Here is a 22,494-nt window from a genome sequence, read left to right on the forward strand (position 1 = left end):
TGACAAATTTTAATAAATATTCAAGTGCAGTAGCTAAACCGACATTAGTAAACGACTCACGAACCAAGATCGTATAGACTTAAAACTGTAGATAATTTTAGTTGACTACAGACTATTAAAACAAATATAAGTAGAGTACATAACTTCGCTACGTACTTGCACAGTGCAGCGTCAGCAAGCTCGCATACCCTCTCTTGCAGCTTAATAGTTTTCTGGACTCCTCGCCTGAGAGTGTCCTATCTGTATGGAGTATACTGTGATTTAAAACCGTACAGAAGATTCAATTTAAAATTCAAAATCATTTATTTATTTAGGTAACACAAAGCACACTTATGAACGTCAATAAAGAAATACATATTAAAGTGCTCAAATCAAGGGCGTAGAACGGACTAGAAGAACTGGCAATATACTCTCCGCCACCCTTTTTAATCGCCAAGTTTTTTGTTTGACAATAGTATATTTCATTACAAGTGCGGAAAGCCTGTCATTGCAAAGAGTTTCGACAAATGTCTACCCGAGCCGAGGCGCAGCCGAAGGTGAGGGTTGACAGTCGGAACAAGTTGCAATGACGGTTCCGCACGTGTACTGAACGACTATTTTTAATACAGTTGCGAAAAAATTATGCAATTTAATAAAATAGTAAAAAAACAAACTCAACTCACTAATCATTTATTTCTTATACAAATTATTGTTCACATATACATTGGTACAGTTTTTTATACTAACTGGAGAAGTTTTAGGTTGCATATTTATATACTGTTTGAGACAAACTATTATTTATTTCGTATGATTTTTCATGTATATTTAATATATAATATAACAAACAACTAAACGCGCAAAGAACATTTTTGGAAAATGGCGCCAACCGTAGAAGAATATAAGCAGATATTTTTTTTTTTTTTCACCCATTCTGGGTAGGCAAAGGGAACTATGCCCATACAGCCAAGTCTTCAGTACAATTTTTTATTGATATGAAATGAAATTTAAGGAGATGAAATGAAATCTAACCTAACTCATTGAATCAAATCATTAAATCTTATATTGAAACAAAGCAGTAGCTTCTTTTTAGAAATATTTGCATGAATCATAAAAATTTCTATGATTTTTTTTTAGTAAAAAAATCGTGGTTGGTTTTTTCTTTTTAATAGACATTATTTTGACAGTTGGGAAAGAAAACGCACTAGTTCGGAAAAGGTAAAAAAAAAGCACGAGTGTGTAATAGCCCACATCCCGAACGCTATACGTCCCTGCAATACGCCACTTTTTGAGCAACTGTATTAAAAAATGTTTGTAAGACGCTGCAACCATTACACCATGTTCCACATGACATCTTAAGTAATTAGTAATAAAAAACAAAGATTTGTCCTCTATCGTAGTAGGCATGGTGAAATAGGAGCACGCACCTACATTCTCGTGGGAACAACACGCAAATACGTAATTTATATACAGCATAAAGTTTTCAGCTAATTAACTAATCTTTGTTTATATAATAACAGTTTTTATAATACATTTTATAAATTAACAACTAAGAACGTGTAGTAGTGGTCTTTACTAATTAAATATCGAGTTTCGATAGTAGAGCGTCGTGTGGTCTATGGTCTACACTTAGCACTGGGCACGTGTAAGCTTGTTTCACACCGGATTACTTTGAGGTCAGCAGAAGCCTCTCTCAAAATGACTGTTATTGTCTCAAAACAAGTTATCACTATAATGTTACCGAGAAAACAACGGTCAATAATAATTGTGAGTCTACTGAAAATATATATACAGCTTTTAGTATTCGCTATTTCTTTAACGGTTTTCGCATCAAAACTTAAAAATGGGGTTCGTAAAAATAATATAAAGTATAATAAGTTGTATTAAGTTAATTAAGAGACATGGCAAGTTAAAGGCAGTCCCTGCTATAGTAAAAAAGATCTAAAACTTTTCTTAGGTGTTAAACAGAACTTTGTGTTAGCATCTAGATTTTTAGCATCGAATTTAAGCTCAGTTAAATCTAAAAACAATGTCCAACTATTGTTAGATTATCTAATTCATTTGCGCAACTTCTAACATAAAAAGCACGAAGCATGCAAAATATGTACTAAAAACGCGTCAAATTAATTAATTCCGTTTTTATAAGGAGTTCTGATCACGACACCCACCGTCAACAACCCAGAATGTGAGTCATTTGCCCGCTTTGGTTTTATGAACCAGACAGGTCTATCAAACGATGATCGTGATCTTGTTTACGGATTTCCATGTAACCTTGATTTTAGATAGTAAAAACGTTAGTTCGTTTTAATTCCCACAAATCTGATCCCATTGGAGTAAACTCTACCGTTAATATGGAAAAGATATCACACTATTGATAAAAACTTCGCTTGTATCATTCCTTGACAATTTCATGATTTAGGAGTTTCTTAAACCTTACGTGTAATGTATTCGGGTTGATAAAAAAAGAATGGCCTAATAGATTTAAAAGCGTACCTTTGTGCATACCCATGTACCCCTAAAATACTATGTAGGTACTTTAATTATCGACAAGGCGATAAATCTCTCCAGTCTATTCGTGAAAGTAAACAAATTACTTTAGTATTCTTATATTATCGCATGTGCCAAAAGAAAGCTGTTTTGACCTCTCGTTTAGAAGCGAAAAATAATACTTTATAAGGATATGATAAAAGTTTTGCGCTTACTTCGAATTAACGTTGACATAATTGGTTTGAGAAAACTTTTCTTAATAACAATGCGGAATAGCGGTTACTTTGGATAAATAGAGCACAGAAAACAATGATGCGTCGACGTTTTTTAGCTGACCGACATTAATGGAAACATTCTTATGAGAAAAATCTACAATTGTCGGAGTTATTCTTCAAATCAGTGTCAAGCACTTCCCGTTATGATATGACTTTAATATTATATATATTTACTTGAAAGTTTTATAAATACAAGAGTCATTTTGGTAATTTACTCCCTAGGTAGTTATTTCTATTTCTATACCTGACGTTTTTATATACATTTGAGAATAATTCTCCAATCTGAATTTCATTTAATTAGTATTATTATTATTATCTATATTAATCTAATTCTAAGCAAAATTTTTATGAAGGGATACATTGTATCAACGACCAAGATTTGAATGTTGTGATTGTTTCGTGGGAGGTCGCATAAAACAAAATTTTCTGTAAAATATTAAATACGAAGCTCATAGACTTTTACTTTAATCTTTTTCATAAAGACTCTTGCTGTAAATAGGAAAATATTATAAATATTTAATCACACATAAATATAGACTATTTACAATATTCTTAACATACATACTTAGTGATAATAATAATAATTAAAAATTGAAAAAAAAAAACAAAACAAACTTAAAAAGTCTTGTCCCTTTTTCAGTGTACCTTTAATGCTGGTAGCATTTCCTCGCTGTATACTTATTCGTTGAGCGAGGAAACCACCAGCTTCGGTGTCACCGGTATCTACCAACTTAAATAAGTAATTAGCGTTTGTGCACTTGCCACGGCCCAAGAGTCTCCAAAGGGAACAAAATCAAAGTTGGAGGAATTACTTTTTTATTTTAGCCCTTTATCATTAAGACTTTCTCTATTTGCATCAAATATTTTGATATGTAAATTATGTAATATGTATAATCTGTCAAGCACTGATTATATAGGTATAACTTAATGGTTCTGTTATGCGCGTCGTTAGCTGTTAGATCAAATTTCAATGTGGGTGTTCCATATCCGTTTGCGCCCTGTGGGCCTATTGTTTAGTCTTGTACAGTCAACACCTCAACATTAATACACATACAAACAATACATTTAAGATTCTACATGCTAGCTTTGCTATCACCAATGTAAAAGCTAAAAGCCTAAACTTGGAACTTGTCCCGATAGGCTTGCTAAAGTAAAATAATAAAAATAAAAATGACTTTATTTATTTTAAGTAGATATGCATTACATATTATGTGTAAGATTTGAAATGAAATGAAATAGTTTATTCTTGCAAGTAGGACTATATAAATCACTTTTACAATGTCTTCCTAAACTAGATGAAGTCGACATTTCCTAACTGACTGCCCTGAGAAGAAATGTCGAAACAAACTCGGGGGTCTTAGTCTCTTTTATAGTCCAGTAATTTGGGAACCCTCTTAAGTAAGAAATACCTGTGTCAGGGTTCCCAGCTCTTCCATAACAAACGTAAATATAAATTCCTTAAAATATATTTATATATAAAGGAAAATCTATATCTATCAGCTAAAAAATGGGGAGGCTTCGGGCCAACATCGAGGTTTTATTTTAAAACGATCCAGAGGGTTTTTACTGCCCATCCTCACACATGTCCGTGAGTCATTTCACGTCAGTACGTCAATTCACGCCCTAGCCACATGAACTGAGTCGCGGGAATCACGATATAAAATCTGAAGATCACTTGTCAAGGTAAACCTAACGGTTTTCTAAGTTTTTTGACCTGTTTATAGAAACTGGTTAGGTTTTTGTTATCGACTGTACAAAGATTACAATCGGTTACGTAGAGTTACGGCGAATTATGTCACTGGTTAATGCACTGTGTAATGGTGCCGACAATTTATGACTTTGATGTTTTTGGCAGACACTTTGAAATAAACCTTGGATGGTAGTGAATGCTTTGCCTTTGGTTTTTATTTCAAAAAAGTTCATGTATTGTGAAAAATCTGTTCGACCCAACTTGAATCTAAGGCGTATTCTGGAACGTCAATCCAACTTAAATCAAGAGCTGTAAAAGCATTTTTTCTGTATGAAGTTTGACTTATTTGACAAGATTGTGACTTAAGATACGAATTAGAATATGGACCTAGAAGGTTATATTTGTTAACATTATTAAAAATGGCTTGTTACACATATAATAATGAAAATCATCAAAACCATAACACTACACCACACCGATTTCATATATGCATACAAATTACAATGCACATGTATAATCTGTGGAAAAAGTTAAAAATCAGAGCGGAACTTGCTAAATATTAATATAGCTAACATTTACAGTGTCTCAAATACTAATCAATTAAACAGTGTTTTTTTAACATTTAGACATTACGTCTGGATAAATGAAAAGTCTTTAAAGAACATTTACTAAGCATAGAACAAATTTTTATAATCTGTGATTCCTTCTACTTTTTTTTAATAAATTGTCTATTGACGGAGGCAACCTGCTACCCAGTACAATCTAGCCTATTAATTAATTTAAGTATAGCCTAATTTACTAATAAGAATATTTCAGTATACTCTTAGAAATAACACTATTTATTCTCTTAATACTGACGTGCACCTCACTAATTCCCTTTCAACATTATTAGTAGGCAGGTCGTGTCAAGAAGTTATCTTTTACTATTAAATTGTGTGCATTGAAGCGTTTAATTGAAAGCATTGTTGTATTAAAAGCATTGTATGCAAGCTTTGTTTTGATTGCAGCATCCATACTTCGTACGCTGTCATGCACCGTATCATTGTTCATACAAACTTGCATAACTTGTGCCCAATTGCGTCTTCCTGATGACAAAGCAACATCTTTGAAACCCTATTAAACCGTCATATATATATATATATAACTAGCGGACCTGACAGACGTTGTCCTGCATGATATTTCAAGCGATTAGGACATTACACAAAGTATGAAAGTACCTTTTGCAGCGCCACCTGCCGGGCTGATTTGTGAATCTAAACCATTCCCAGATCCCCTTGAACACACACAAAAAATTTCATCAAAATCGGTCCAGTCGTTTGAGAGAAGTTCAGTGACATACACACTCAGAGAAGAATTATATATATATAAAGATATAGGGGCAAACGAGCTTGTGGGACGACCAAAAAGGGCAGTCTTTGCAGCCCAAAGACACCCATTTTTAGTGGGTGCGTTGCCTGCCTTTGAGGGAGGAGTACACTCGATTTTTAAACATTTGGAGGTCGCATCTTGGAGGGAAGACGCCCACCGGGTGTCGATTCCACAGTTCGCTAGTTCGCAAAAGAAAATGCCTAATATAGGGATTGTTAATTTGATCTGGTTTTTAATCAGACCATGATTTCCTTAGAGACAAAAGAATAGATTTTCCCTAAGAACTGAATCGTTCGTTCTCGTTGATGTGATTTCTAATTACTTTAATTTATTCTCACAAATGACTTTCGATTACTAAAGCTAGAGATAAATGAATAGACGCGTAACTAATATTCATATTTTTATGTTTCGTAATAACTTCGACCATTGGTCTAATTTCCACGGTTCAACTGCGCTATTAATATTATGCCCATTTGGGTGTGCCGGACCTGCCGACATAGTTTACTAACTTGTTACAGTAATTATTGAATTAAAAAAAAATGTTTTATAATTCCATAGTTCCAGTTATGAGATGATTAGTAGTACCCAATATATTAATGGTTATTTGCCGTACATACATATGTCTAAAGTAATTGCTTTTTGCTCTCAAACAACACACATGTTAAAACGGAAACAATTATAAAATACTAGCTGACCGGGCAAACGTCGTTTTGCCATATCATTTATAATAAAAAAATAGGGGTTGATCGTAGAGGGGTGAAAGTTAGGGGTTGTATGTATTTTTGTATGTTGTATCATAAAAAAATAGAAATTAAAAATTTTGTCTAAAAAATAAAAAAAAAAATTGAGGGGTGGACCGACCACCCTTATTATTTAGGGGTGTGAAAAATAGATGTTAGCCGATTCTCAGACCTACCCAATATGCTTACCAAATTTCAGAGGAATCGGTCAAGCCGTTTCGGAGGAGTATGCAGACTAACATTGTGACACGAGAATTTTATATATAAGATGTAAGACAAAAGATGCACACATGTGAAAACGACTTGAGCACTTACGAATCAGCTGCACTCACGAGATCCATGCTACTCTTCAATCGTGTAGCCCTCGATATCGCGAATACGCCTGGAAGAGATCGCTTATTAGCGATAAGGCCGCCCGTTGCATCCCTAATAATTTTTATGTATTGTGTTTCTTTCACTTGCAACGAAGAGTAAATAAATAACAAAATAAATAAATATACAAAAACAATGCAAATTTATAAACCATTTAACAAATGTATTAATAATACTATTTTTCTTATAATACTTCCTCATAAGTATAGAACTCATGATCCCGTGCTATTTGTATTTAAAGAAGTTAATAATATTATATCGGGCGAAAGAAATTTAACATTAGTTTTTGTTTTAGACCATTTCTATTACGTAATACTGTGGTTCGTACATGTACCGGTCCAGTAAACCTAATCAAACATAACCATTTTCATTATAAAACGACAACTGCATACCGTTCTAATCCGTGTTCGCCTGTTTGATAATTTACATGTAATATAACACTCATAGTGTTCATGTTTCAGAATAATAAAGATATCTTTATGTAAGATTTAAAGAAAGCGGTTCAGATAATACGGGCTATGTTATATAGACACGAGAGAACTTCTATGTATCGATCTTTATAGATTTAAAGTGGAAAAGCGTAGAAACCAAATGAATGCTGTCAGTTTTTATTATAATGTCGTACAAAGCAAAACCGTAATACTTTTTCACATTATAAGTATTCAATTTGTAACTTTCTTTGTAGATCTTTGTGCTTCCAAGCCCATAAATCCTTAATATATGGAACAGATACATTCCGGCGCATATAAGGCTCATTTCACGATCACTGATCAAACGATTTTGGGTTTGTTTGACACAATCTTCGGAAACTTTTGTACCAGGAAAAGAGTCCAGGAGTTTCTAGCTATATACAGGAGACCACTAAGCTACGGAGACACATGTTGTCTTGACACATCTAATAAATAGGCGGAAGTATTGTACGTCAGCGAACAGTTAATTACATTTCAATTTGTCTTATTTTAGATTTCGTAACAACAACTATCCGTAAATAATACTCGACTCGATAGACAGACCGGAGAGAAATTTTATTATTAATTTTAAGTTATCCGCAAAACTATAAAACAATATTATTATAAAAACATATATTGTATATACATGTATTTAATAAATATAATTAAATTAAATTTATATGCGAGTCTTCTAGCAATGTAAGTGCCCGTGGGTATAACTTAATATCCGGTGAGAGTCCATCCCGTTGACACTGTACTATATTAAAAAGTTAATAAACTCACGTAAATAAAAGTTATTGTTATAACAGAATAATTTGTACTACCCAAGTAGTACTTTCAAACAGGACACAAGAGCGCATTCCGAATCATAACAAAATTACAACTTGTGCGCATACCTTTTTGCCAGATTTCATAATACCTATAATACAACTGAAAACTGGTATAATAGCTATCGATGAAATATATTGAATTCATTTGAAGGAGTTTGTTCTTCTTTAGGAGAACAGTTGTTTCTTGCCATTTTTTAGAGAGAGTTTTTCGTAAAACAAGTGCAAGAAGTCTTTATCACGCAATACTTCTAGGTGACTAGATCCCCTAGTAAAATTAGACAAGCTGAAAAAGCATATTTGGAATTAGCAAATAGGTTAGTCGACATCACAGGAGACCGAAGAGCTGGCAGCTACCTCGGACAAAGAATTAGTCTAGCTATTCAAAGGTGGAACGCTGCCAGTATATTCCGAGCCTTGCCTAAAGGGACTCCTTTTAATATTATATTTTAGTTATTACATTATATTTTTTAAGGTTATTAAGTATTATTTTTATACTCTATAATTTGGTTGGTGTATATTAAGATGAAAACTGACAACTATAAAATCACAAAGACAGAGAACACCCTCCCATTTCGTGTAGTGCGAGAATTAAGAAGTAAGGCGTTGAATGTAATACTGCTTATGTAATATTATATTCACATAAAATTCAGTAATTTCATACAAAGTTGTTGGTACATCATAAACCTTGGTTTTTAATACGTTATAAAAACGCAACGCGCTGCACACGCAGTAAATTTAACAATAACTTACTATTTAATTAATTAAAATTATATTTCCTAAGGTCATTTTGTTAATTACGTGGTTTTAATACAGGATCTAGTAGAGATATCTTACCTATGTTAAAATAAGCATTCTTATACTATTGTGATATTCAATATAAAAACTTAAAATTAAAATCCGATACATTGACACACCTGAGTGATACTTAGCGTTAAGTATCCTTAGTTACACAATAAATTTGTTCTGTCAAATCACTGCGAAATAATAATTGGTTTGGATAGAATGCGCTGTCCTACTTGCCAAAGACAAACTATCTACTGAAAGTAAGAGTGTGTATTTCTAATTACTTGGTCTAAGTTATACACTTAAAATATTAGTTATTTGACCTATGAAGACATATCCGAGGTTAAGTTGAGTAAGAAACACGTACTGACTGAGTATATTTTTATATTCAGTGTTATTTTAAGAAACAACATTTAAAGTTGCTATTTTACTTGAAAACAATCCACTTTATCCTATTTCTTTTATAATCCAAAAAGTTCTAAGAAAAAAAAATTTGAATTAAAATTTGATGAAAAGCCAAAACTTACGTCTTTTTCACAGACTAACAAACTAATTATATAAAACATCAGTTAATACGTAGTAGATAATTAATAAACTTAAAAATCTAATCTAAGAAATATAATGATTTCTTTACATATGTATATCAAGTTATATTATAAACTGACTTGAATATTATAAAGCCATTTTGATTTTCGATTTTTCATTTTTTTCAACTTTTGTTCAGCGCAACTTTACCTACTATTATATCTTATAAGCATGCTGGTTCGAATCCTAACTGAGCCTTCTTAAATACCCTTTTAAGTAAAACATATCTGTGTCAGGGTTCCCAGCTCTTCCATAACAAACTTAATAGTAAATTTCATAACATTTTTTTTGGATATTCAATTACTTTTTTTTAAACTGTTTATTTCACGCGTGAGTACATGAGTGAGTGTGTGGGTGAATGTCAGTGAATGAGTGAGTGTAATGTGTAACTACTAGACTGGTAATATATTTTTGTAAAGGAACAATTAACGAGACGTTTCCTGACATGTAACTAACGGTATAAGGTAAAGACTAGACTTTATTTGGCCAACGTGAATAAAAACTTTGTGCAGGGCGCAAATCAATTGAGGTGCGCGCGAAAGTTGATACGAATACGATAACATAAACGAGGGCTCAGCGTTCATTGCTTTTATTATTTCATTTTATGGGATATTTTCTTTATTTCATTATTTGATTTGCAATTGGCTGACATTGCTAGATTAAAGTTATGTAAGGCTTTTGTCTATTACCTTTCTATGTCGCGCGTTACTTGCTGTTTTCCTGTAGTGACTTGTGACTTAGTTTAATAAAGTAACAAAATCTATGATAGTTTTATTTGAATCAACATGGTTTTGGCACTGTTGCCTTCACTACTTGAAGTATACCCTATAAATAAATTAATTACATACTGTATATATACAACAGTTTTGAAAAAAAAAAACGAAAGTCGAGCAATACTGTGCTCCGTAATTAAGCCTCTTCCTAACCGCCCACAAACTACATTTGTATTTTTTTTATCTATAAAAAAATATGTATATGTATTATATTTTTGTCTTTATTGGCGACCACTTCATATTGTTGGGCCGTGAACATCGATTTTTAAGAAGTCATCAAAAATTAATAAAAACATTGACAGAATTCATTTCAAATTCAAACGTATTAATTTAAACTATTTAATTAACTATAAGTATACAGACTACGTCATACAATTAAATTTAATTTGATTTACTCAAATCGACCTTAGAACGTGAATTTCCTTATGTGCCCGTTTTTTTGCAAAAGAGTTTACTTGTTGCCTGCGTTTTAATTTTAACGGCCAAGTTCAGTTATTCTAATAAAGTTAATCATTACACAAGCTGTAGTCAACTTTCTAAACATATTATTTTTCATTAAGTATTTTAAGAAACTCGTAAATAAATTTCTTTAAACCATCACACCATGAAACTATGTAAGTCTTTAAAGGTGGGAACTGACCAACGTTACGAGGTGTAATGTAACATGTAATGTAACATGTAATGTAATGTTACACAGCGAACATTCGTGCATTCAGTACGTCGTGTTACGGGGAAACACGACGTAACACGACGTACTGACTGCACGAATGCTCGCTGTGTAACATTACATTACATGTTACATTACTCATCGTAACTTTGGTCAGTTCCCACCTTAACATCTGTCATCATTTATTTCTGAATAATGAAGGAATGTCCCAATTAGACACAGGTGCATATGCGCAAACAAGTATAATTATTACGATAGCAATTTAGCGTAATGTTTATGTATATACAGCTAAATCCAGTTACTACAGTACCTAAATAATTACTAAAGATTATATTGGATTTCTGAACTAATTTTATTTTTATTGACTAGATCCGGTTGAGTTAAGCAGAGTGAGACATACAATATAATGTAAAAGTATTAAAATATATGTCTTTGTAGGTTTTAACATTTATTCAGAAGTAATAAATTTTACATATAGTTATTGAAACGCTTTACTACTTAAAACTATTGGTAGGCTAGCGAAAGCAAAAATTTAATCAGTATTACTTATAATTATATAGCAGAGGCAATTTTATGTTCGAAATGGGCAGGTCGAAATCAATTCAAGTTATAAGGTAATTAAGAAAAAGTTAATTAGCGAAAGTGCAAAATAAATTTTGGCATACCTGCCGTCGGGGCGTTGACATGTGCCGAATGTCGATGCACTTGACGGCATTATGCAAGCGACAGGTTTTGGTTTACATAATAATAACCTTTAATAAGTATTTCTCTTGTTTCAGGTGGGGATTTTCGTAAAAATGACTTGTATTGAGCAAATAACTTAAGGTAAGCCAAGAAAAATTTATCATCATGTTGTTTATTCAAAACTGATGAACTCAACTGATTTTCATATGTACATATTATCAGCGAGCCACTCTTATCCTGAGGTCGTAGGTTCGATTCACGGCTATGCACTAAAAGGCTTTTTGTCTATGTGCTTACGTAACACTCGTTTGTACGGTGAAGGAAATTGTCGTGAGCAAACAAATCACTCTTAGGGAAATGCTTTACCCAAGAACTCGATAGCCTGTATTAGGCACAGAAGGTTGATCTTACTCGCCTATTAGAAAAAAACGAATATTCACGAAACAGATACAGAAATCTAAGGCCCATATTATAGGCGCCACTGTTTTATTTTATGGTTTTTAGATACAAACCACCAGTTATTAACATAATGATAAATGATACGAAATCTCTTTGTCTTGAATAAGTAAAGCTTAAGGTTTATAATGATGTAACTATAGCAAGCGATATTAAGTTTTTATAGAGGTCACTGACACGTCTGAGTAGGGGCTAAATAAGTATTGGCATTCGGATCTCAACTGCGCGATTATGTGATACATTTTAAAATTTTATTCGCTGTATATTGTCTGTGTAGTATAGAATACATAATACTTATCTCTGTATGTGACTTTTAGTTTTTTTAAATACATGTATCTTTACTGAGACATCATGGAACATAATGATAATTATGCCTAACTTAAGACTAAAAATGTAATTCAAGTTTAATCTAATTTACTAAAAAGGGTATCTAACTTAAGAAAGTGACAATAACACTACTAACAGTTACTCTTGTGCTCTATTTTTTCACTTACCACTGTTTAGCACTAAGACTAACGTGCACTAACACTAATTCAAATAGTCCTTTTCAATCTTAACACTAGGCCCGTGGTGTCAATGAGTTGAATAGCCTCGAAATTCACGTGACGACTTTTACAAATAACGCTAAAAATATTAAATACAATACAGTAAATAAAAAATCTTTTAAATAATGATTTAATGTAGAAGTTGCCAATGTTTGTGGTTATTACTGGTACAAAGATATCAACTAAAATGACTCAATAAGTTTTCTTCTTATTGTTAAATCAACATCTTGGACAAAAATATTGAATACGTTGCAAAACTAATTATATTTCAATTTGAATTGAATGATCAAGTGTCAGTACAATGACAAACGCTGAGACTAACCCATGACCCGACTCAGAGAGTGGATTGAATTAATACGTAAGTTAATAAAGCGTGTACGGTGTCAGGGTCTAGTCAAAATCGTCGTAATTTGATGTCAGTTCACACGCATACTAAAGAAACGTTCATACAAATTATCAAAGAATATATTTTGAGCGCAAATAGGTTATAATACGTTTAAGTTCTGGGGTTTTAAAGCATAATGAAGACATAAAATTACCACTTACATATAATACTATTGTAAAGAGGAAATGTTGTTATAATATTTCTTAATGTTTGTATGTTCTTATTATAGAAGGGACCTCCCTTCTATAATTCAAAAGGCTCGCAAGTGCGTTGCAAACCTTTTAAGAATCGGAACGCTCTTTTCTTGAATGACCCTATGTCGAACTGGTCGAAACGAATAAAAAAAAAATACTGTATCGACTTGAAGAGAGATTAGAATCCTAAATTTTCCCTTAGTAACATAGACTATATTTATTTCCAAAATTAAAAACAAAATAACTTTAGCTGTGCAAAGCCGAGACTAGTACTTCATCGTAAATAGTAATTTAAGCTATTTATCCTATGCGTATGCCAAAAAGATATTGTTGTCATTCAAATCATAGATTCTTCACCATAGTATATATTTGCACATTGATTTACTATGTTATCTATGCAACAGTGTGATCTACAGTTTAGGCCCAAACAGTACAAACCACTCCTTAATTCTGCTACTATACAACTTAATTGAATCATTTGACCTTTTTGAAGTTTTTATTTGTAAACATATATGTTGAATAGATTCAATGAGTTTTTGTGTTTACGAAATCTAAACGTTTATTCTAAATTTTATTGATATTATAAAATATCAATTATAATAAAGAAATAATTAAATAGGATTTTAAATGTCATGTATGCATTATACGAAATTGATAAAGAATTTCATAGATTTGGCATGGCCACCATGTCGTAATATTAATATTATTTTGAATTCTAAATCATATACCACCTCATTATAACTAGTGTGGTCCATTTGTTGTCGATAGTTGTACGAATCGATTATTTTATTTTAATATACTAGCGACACATGGATGACACGGGTAATGTGAACGAGACAATACTGATTATGATCTCCTACACAATGGATAAACAAGAATGCAGGTCAAGACCGCATTCGGTTAATTGTTTACATTGCACTATTTACCTACATGACATTAATTAGACTGAGAATAATCTTAAAAAGAAATATTGTAAAACCTTAAACTTTTTCACTCAATCATAAATCGCAGTTTATACTATTATAAGGACTAAATGAGATACAGATTAAACGTCTTTTTATTCATAGAAATCTTGGTACGTCATCAAAATATTTTTACACTTTATTTCACAAAAAACACGACAACGTTAGTAGTAAAATGCAAGGAGAGACAATTTCCTCAAAGAATGGACCACCGTAGCCAATTCAAAGTTACGCTCTGCTGACTACGATCATCTCTGACAATGCTAGAAGTTAACCTCGGCTAAGCCTTGACCAACTTCAGTGTTGGGAAGGGATATCGATAAATTGTTTAAATTATCAAAATGCATTTTACTTATTACCTACCAGAATAGTTAATAAAATTTAAATTTAGAAGATGTATATGTTAGCTATCATGTTTGTTTCTGTGGTTAGGAGACTTTATTATCTTATGTAAGTGAAAGAAGTATGCCTATAAATAATAACAATAAAATATGATGGTTACATGAACAGTGTTAGCCAAGGAGTTATACGTGGAATTCCCAACAGGTTGTGATTACGAACTCAGGCTGTCCACAAATGGATTGTTATTTTTTGGATTAAAACATACTTGTACGGTGAGGAAAATAATCGTGGAGAAACTAAAATATTTTTGACACAAAAGGCTGATGCCGGCTTGTTGAGAAAAAAAAACAGAGGCAGAAACATGTCTGTCCGATTGCAGAGTTCATATGATATTAGTATATAAAATCAGTAATACTAATTATATATGCAGGAATATCTTAAACAAAATCAGTCACGAACATTGTGCACAGCATTTTAAAAATCACGTATAGGTAACGGTAATGTATAATTTATCAAGAGCAATTTAGATCTGTATGTCAATAACAGCCTACATGCAAATTTAATCACATAGTTTCACCATCATACTTAATTATGATTGTTTTCATTTATATAACAATGCATTTGGGACAGCGGGGCACTTTCATCGACCAAATCTGTCGATCACGTATCACAACACTATTTCGAATATATGCCGTCTGAAACAATGTAACTTTTATGTATTATGAATTTTAATTGCTATAAACTAGTTCGTAAATTGAGAAGCTAAAATAGATTCGATTTCCATTTGCTGTCAATCTTTTATTACCTTATTTAAGTAAAAGCAGTACAAAAACATTTGTTTTATATTTATTGAGTTCGTCTATAACATTTTTATGCAACTTATGAATACTTCATGAAGCTGCAAAAATGGCAATGAGATATTTAGCAACAGTTGAAGAAAGGGAAACAATAAAAACTATTTGTCTTTTGTTTTCAGGTTTTTTTTATCATCATAATTTTATTGAAGTGTGTTGTGTTTTCCTTGTCCGTTTTTCAAGTGATTTAAACAAACCCCAAGTAAGGGCAAATATAGTCAAAAATAATTCAAAAACCTTTGCAGTGTATTTAGGCTTAAAGGTGAAGGTGATACCCAATAACACTTCGTTGCATTAATAGTACATATTAAATTAGAGAATATAAATTATTAGGGAGGCAACGGGAGGCCTAACCAAGCGATCTCTTTCAGCCTGTGCAAAAATGCGTAAGTAAGTAACAAAAATAAAATTACAGATAATACATGGTTACTTGTAATTTCACATTTACTAAACTAAAATGAAAAAAAAAAACCAAAAGCATGAGCATTTTTGATTCACAAATAACGACAAACGTTTCAATGTCAAGTACATATATTTTCTTTAGAGAGCTGCTGCTTGAGTAAAAAAATAAATTCTAGTAAATATAAACTTCTTAAGTAATGAGTTATCGTGTTGAATGCAATATTCAAAGAAATCGTTCCCAGTAGAGCGTCGAAGTCTGAATGCAACTCGACGTTTCATAATTAATGGTATTTATTTGCATTGAATCCGTATACATTCCTTTATTCAGGCTAGCGTGAGAAGTGAAAGATTAAGCAAATCGTAATAAATTATTAACTGAGGAAAAAACTTATAATGGAACCATGAAGTTATAATTACATAGGTCATATACCAATAACTATTTAATACATAGTTTACCGAACTGTAAATTATTATTATTTTTTATTCGAAGTGTAAATTCGTTGCAAATAAAAGAAACACAATACATAAAAATTATAAGGGATGCAACGGGCGGCCTTATCGCTAATAAGCGATCTCTTCCAGGCAATCCTAGTTAAGAGAAAAACTAAAAAAAGAAAAATGATTTTATTATTACATACTGTAAAGCTGCGTATACATTAAGCGCGGCAAACCATCGAACATTGGCGCGCGCGGCGGCCGCGCTCTATGAAGACGGGGTCGCCGCGCGCGGCGACTCGAACATTGCCGCGCTCGAACGTGCCGCGGGTCGATCCGCTCGATGTCGGTTTTTGAGACCGCATCAAAGGAGCTTCAGTCGTTGGCGCGCGCGCAGTTGGGACGGTTATAGTTTTGGTGATTTGGCTCGCGCGGCGAATACGTAAAAAAGGGTGCGTGTACTTATGTACGCGCGTAAGAAGTTATACTTCTCTGGCATTATTAAAAATAGTTTTTGATTGCATGCAAATAATTAATTACAATTAAATAATCAAAGACTGGAAAAGGAGTCATTATAGTCAATAAAGTTCAGTTTACATTTGAAAAATTAAATAAATAATTATATTTATTTTTCTTTTATTTTTTTTACAAATAAGATGTGAATCACAATGAAAGCGGCAGCCGCCCGACCACGCGCGTCCACACTCGCAGGTTTACAAGAGTGAACTGGTCTGACTATCTGCCGCGGTCTGTTTGTGATCGATCGCCTGCCGCGCGCGGCAGTCACGTCCAACTAAATTTACATCTTCATATTGGCTCGCGCGGCAAATGAAGGTCAACTCTGGTCGAACATTGGCTCGCGCGGCTGCCGTGCTTAATTTATACGCAGCTTTACATTACGATATTATCACGACTTTTTCCCGAAGGGGTAGTGAAATACCATGGATCTTCACTTTCTGCGGTCCTGACATACCTTTTTCGCCTCATCCACTTTCATGGCATTCACCACGCATTCACCGTCGGTTATGGTTACTTTTAACTTCTCCTTTCTCTAGTACCTCGCCTAGAACAACGCCAAACCAACCCGACTTCACCATCCACGGTTGCCTTGTATATCCTACTTGTGTGTATGTATAACTGCTTTTACATGGCCACACCACCTAAACATTTCTCTTTCGTATTTGCTATTACGTCCTCTGCAGTGTGGGTTTAATAATATTATGATATACTTAAAACAAACTATTTCAAAATTGATTTATTCAATAATATCGTGTTCAAGTATCGTGAGGCGATATTTAGCGAAGCACCTACCTTTCGCATTCTGTGGCTAGGAGAGATAAGCGACGATTAAACGTTCCGTTCCACGCTAAGCCTAAACTTCCAGTATAGAATAACTTCTTACAAACTTTGTTGTAAGATGTTTTAATCATTCAAATCAAAGCACGTCGTGATGTTTGTATGTAGATAACATTAATTAATGACTGTTAATCGTGATCAAATCTACATTTACTGTTTGTTGACCCTTATAACGATAGTCCTACTTCTGTGTAGTTTGAATCGATTTCGTTTGGTTATGTTTTATTTAATTTATTTATTTTTATTTAGTTTGCCAAAAGCTTTTATAAAAATTACAAAACCATATGTATTAAAAGTAAGTAAAAATACCAATAAAATCGCCATGACTAACACATACGAGTAAACTCAAGCATTTACGCTGCACTCTCGATGTGAATTGTTTTTAATAGTTATTTTTGTCGCATTTCAAATCATCAGTACCGTAGTATTTTAAATAACTTATATATTTTACATATTATTTAAACGTAACAAGTGTGGTAACAAGAATTTGTTGCAAAAACGTGCAAGCGATCCACGCGCTTTCGGTAAAACTGATGTTCGCAATTTCCTATTGGGATAATAAGTTACTAACGTTCTATCCCGAGTGCATTTTAACTTATAAAAACAGTACGCTATATAATTTATCACATCACATTGCTTGTATGGTTACACAGTGGTATACAGCAGGTGCCATAAAATTTTCGAAGAAATATGAGACGTATTAAAAATCCCATCATCAAACATTCTCAGAAAGTCAAACACAACATACCACAGTGAATAACAATGAATGCTTAAAATCGAAAGCCTACCGGAAGCGAGGTGAGAACAAACATTCAAACATATTGTAGATATTGGTTATGTAATGTTCTGTCTTTACAATGTCTTTAGATTATATTATAGTAATGTGTGTTAGTAATTGCTTAACTTCGTAATTGTATTCGAGTTATGGTGTTCAGTAAGTAGCGTGTGAAAATCAGATGAACGAGTTAAAATTATGTACCGAAGTATTACCGTGGCTTAGTCGCTAAAGCTTATGGAGAAACTATACAAAATAGACGCAAGTTAGTCTGTCCTTTAATTTATTTAGTTTTTCATTTCTTTAGTTAATCAATTTTTGACTTAATTGTTTTCGTATCTTTCCCTTAATTCAGCTTCAATTTAAAGTTACTTGCTTTATCATATATTATCATTCGCTCGAACGGCAAAGGAAAACATCGTGTGGAAACCGGCTTGCTTTAGACTCAAAAACTTGACGGCGTATGTCAGGCAAAGAAGGCTGATCACCTACTTGCCTATTAGATTGACAAATGATCATGAAACATATAAAGAAATCTGAGGTAGATCTAAAAAAAGGTTGTAGTGCCACTGAATTATTTTATTTTTTGCTTTGTCATAACTACTGGGAATCGAACTGAATACATTTTATTTTCCCTCGGACAACAAGGAAATGGTAAACAAGTAGTTTAATTACAATTGTGAGAGTCATGTTGAGGAAATGACTGCAATTTAATTGTTAAGAAGTTATTGAATTGTGATTGATGTCTTTGTTATTTCAATGAGACAGGTGTTAGAAAAGAAAATATGTTATATGGAGAACATATCATATGATGATCTCGGTCTCGTTAGATAATACTGATATTTAGGTTGTCTTACGAAGCTTAAGCTTGGTACAACAATACATTTCCTAGGTTTACTTTAAGGTAACTCACCCTTATTCAAAACAAATATATCAGTCTGTTGCACAGATTCAACTGAAATAGTCATCACTCTTTTCGATACTGTGTAAAAACTATTTAACAGAAATAATAAATGATTGTATGAATGAAGCCTTTATATTAAGCAACCAAGTTACTTTATAGCGAATCTTATGAATTCACATATTTTGATATTAATAATATAATTAATCTACTCAATCTTCCTCGGTGTTTGTTTGTCTTCCGACAAGCCTGCTCCACATTTTTCCACTGTAGTAATGGGCTGTCCTTCTCCATTGGGCCTGCTACTATTTTAAGATCATCATCCCATCGGATCAATGGTCTTCCGTGGTTTCTTTTTCCTTATCTTGGATACCATTCTACAATATATTTAGTCCTGTATTATCCCTTATCGTATGGGCAGCCATTGCTAAATTTTTGTTAGTCTTTGTCTCGTCATTGTTTTACTTCTTCGTTCGTTCTTGTGGGATATAAATTATAAGATGAAATAATACTTCAGTTAATAAAGGTGATTAAATTTAATTTTATGAATTAGGGTTTTTGGAGTCAAAGAACTTTATTATATATAAAATTCATCTTATTTCTAATTATTTTCGCAATAATCGTTTCATAACGTTAAACTTAAATGTTACTCTTGCAATTTCGTATTCAAGATATAATCTTAAATTTAATTTGCATTAATATTTTTAATTAGAATTTAAAGTACAGTTACCTATAAGATTAAGCACACAACAATAATTTATAAAATGTCTTTTCATTATATTTATATTAAATACAAATTGTAAAACTATTTCGATTCTAATAGATAAAAGGTGTGTAATCTCAATCTTTTACATTAAATTTTGTTACCCGATTAAATGTGCCATTGGAATAATTAATTAATAATTTCCAAAATACACGTCGAATTGTACACCTGATGAAGTGAAAAAGAGAAAGAAGTTTGAAGTGTTTAAAAAGAGAGTTCTCTATGATCTAAACGAATAAATATTAAATACATACGCCGAATACAAACACCGAACTATGCCAAAGCATTTTCGAATACTTTCTAAGCAAATAAGGAGTCTATTATAATGTTATGCAACATACTTTTAGCGCCAGATAACAGGTTTAGAAGCACTCGACACTAATAAATTATTATTTACCATGATGTTAAAGGGAAATCCCAACTAGAAAAGGCGATGTTCAGATGTTCTTAACCCTTATATTTACTTTCATATATAAACACGATAATATGGTTTGTTCTTGGTTTAAAAATTTACCATCTCTGGTATTTAAAACTTTTTAAGTTTTGCAACATTTAAATATGAAGAGCACAAATTTTACATAATACACTTAAGCACGATGTACTAAGTAGAGAATTGGATAACCTATTGTTTTAACAATTACAATTTCACGGTAATAAAACGTCTATTTCAGACTAAAGTTGTAATAAAACAACATTAGTTTTAATTTATTTTTACGTAAATTACGTAATTTAGCAAGGAATTTACTTTAGCTTTAGCTTCTGCGATCCATAATTTATTTGGTCTCCGGGAGACCAAATCAATTTTAGGGACAGAAACCCGATTTTCTATAACGAATTGCATTTGACATACGAGTCATGCTTAGCCCTTGTTTTGACTATGTATGTCAAAGTTATAGAAAAGCATAATTTGAGAATTTAAAAGACTTATTAAAGTTGACATTTTTGAATAATTTATTGACAGTTTGCAATTTATAACCCAGTCAATAAAGGTTATTAATGTCTTTGATGCTACCACGATTAACAACTTCCTGGTTATTTTACCATAAATTAGAAATAAAAAGTAATAATTGTGTGCGAAAATAATTACATTTATGAAATTGTATTTTTTGTTTAAATTACGTTCTCTGTAACGGTATATTTTAAGATTAATTTATTTATACTGCTACTGGGAAGCTAAATATTTATACCGTTTCTGTCTGCATATAAGCTTTTGTTTGTCATTAAAATTAAACTGTTACGTTAAATTGCATACTAATTGATATTTTATTGCCATTAAATAACTTAAACTTTGAATTCTTACAACCAAAATCTACAATTAATTCGCTTTCCAATGGAGTTATTTTTGTTTCGCTAGATATCCATCCTTCCTGTACTTGACGCAATGTGCTACCAACTGATCTCCGGAAGTCGTTTGTACTCTATATGACAATCTACGTATAGACAGATAAAAATTCATTGCAAAATATGTAGCTAAGCGCTAAACTCGAAGATGGCTGGACCAATTCGAGTTATTGTTTATGTATTTCTTGAACAGAAGAAGGGTTTAGTAGTTTTAGTGAAAGAAAAATTGCACGGAAAAGCTAGTTTTGTTTTTCTGTAATTGTGATGTGTGTGTGCGCAACACCCGTGCAAAGCATGGGCGTCCCGCCCGCCGCCCGCCGCACTTGTAATAAATATAATACGCATATTACGTTCTAATTAATTTCATATGCCACATTTACACAGTCGATTCTTAATATGGAACAATTAAATAGAAATTACATTCTCTTGAGGTTTTAACTAAAGCCTTTCCCTAATTAATTCCGTTGTGTCCCCAGACAACGAAAAATTTCATTTTATAATTAATACACGCTCGATACGTGTTACTATGAATATTAAGTGTTATCGTATATCGAATAATATGCAGATCAAATATAAGTACGTGTTTAATTCTTTAACTTTGACTAAATTAATGTTTTCTATGTATTGGACGAAGCGATTCTTGCTATTGTATAATTTAATACTTGGTATTCAACGTAAGCTGTAATGCGTATAACGGTTTATTATTTTGAATAAAGTCGCATGTAAAAATTATATAAATAAAATATAATTTATACGTTATATATACACATCGATGGAATTAATTTTACATTTACATGAGTTTACCCATATATGTAGAATTAAAATGAATAAAATAAAAGTGTGGCGCTACAACTTCTTTAGGTCTTGGCCTCAGATTCCTGCATCTGTTTCATGATCATTTTTAAACCTTATAGGCAAGTAGGTGATCAGCCGTATTGTATGGTAGCGTGTATGGGGACGTTCCGGTGTATCGGAGCGGTCTTCAGTTCTCTTTGCGATGGCAACCAATGTGGACTATGACACGCTGGCGTTGCTAGGTCTTGCTTTAACTTTGAAGAAAAATTATACGAAAAACAAGTGAAGAAACTTGTTTCATCGTTCGAG

At 32.4% G+C, this 22,494-nt stretch overlaps 1 protein-coding gene across 3 annotated transcripts in view; it reads left to right on the forward strand.

Moving 5' to 3' along the window:
- Positions 1 to 22,494, forward strand: part of LOC125062993 (rootletin) — a 100,601-nt gene that overhangs the window by 35,147 nt on the left and 42,960 nt on the right. For 2 of the 3 annotated variants that reach the window (XM_047669183.1, XM_047669181.1), the window contains exon 2: positions 11,775 to 11,820. The exons of the other annotated variant lie outside the window; for it this stretch is intronic. The gene's annotated coding sequence lies outside the window, so the exon portion shown is untranslated. The remainder of the gene's footprint in view (positions 1 to 11,774; positions 11,821 to 22,494) is intronic. 3 annotated transcript variants of the gene reach the window in all.

The sequence above is a fragment of the Pieris napi genome, chromosome 2 (assembly GCF_905475465.1).
Source record: "Pieris napi chromosome 2, ilPieNapi1.2, whole genome shotgun sequence".
Lineage (NCBI taxonomy): Eukaryota > Metazoa > Arthropoda > Insecta > Lepidoptera > Pieridae > Pieris > Pieris napi.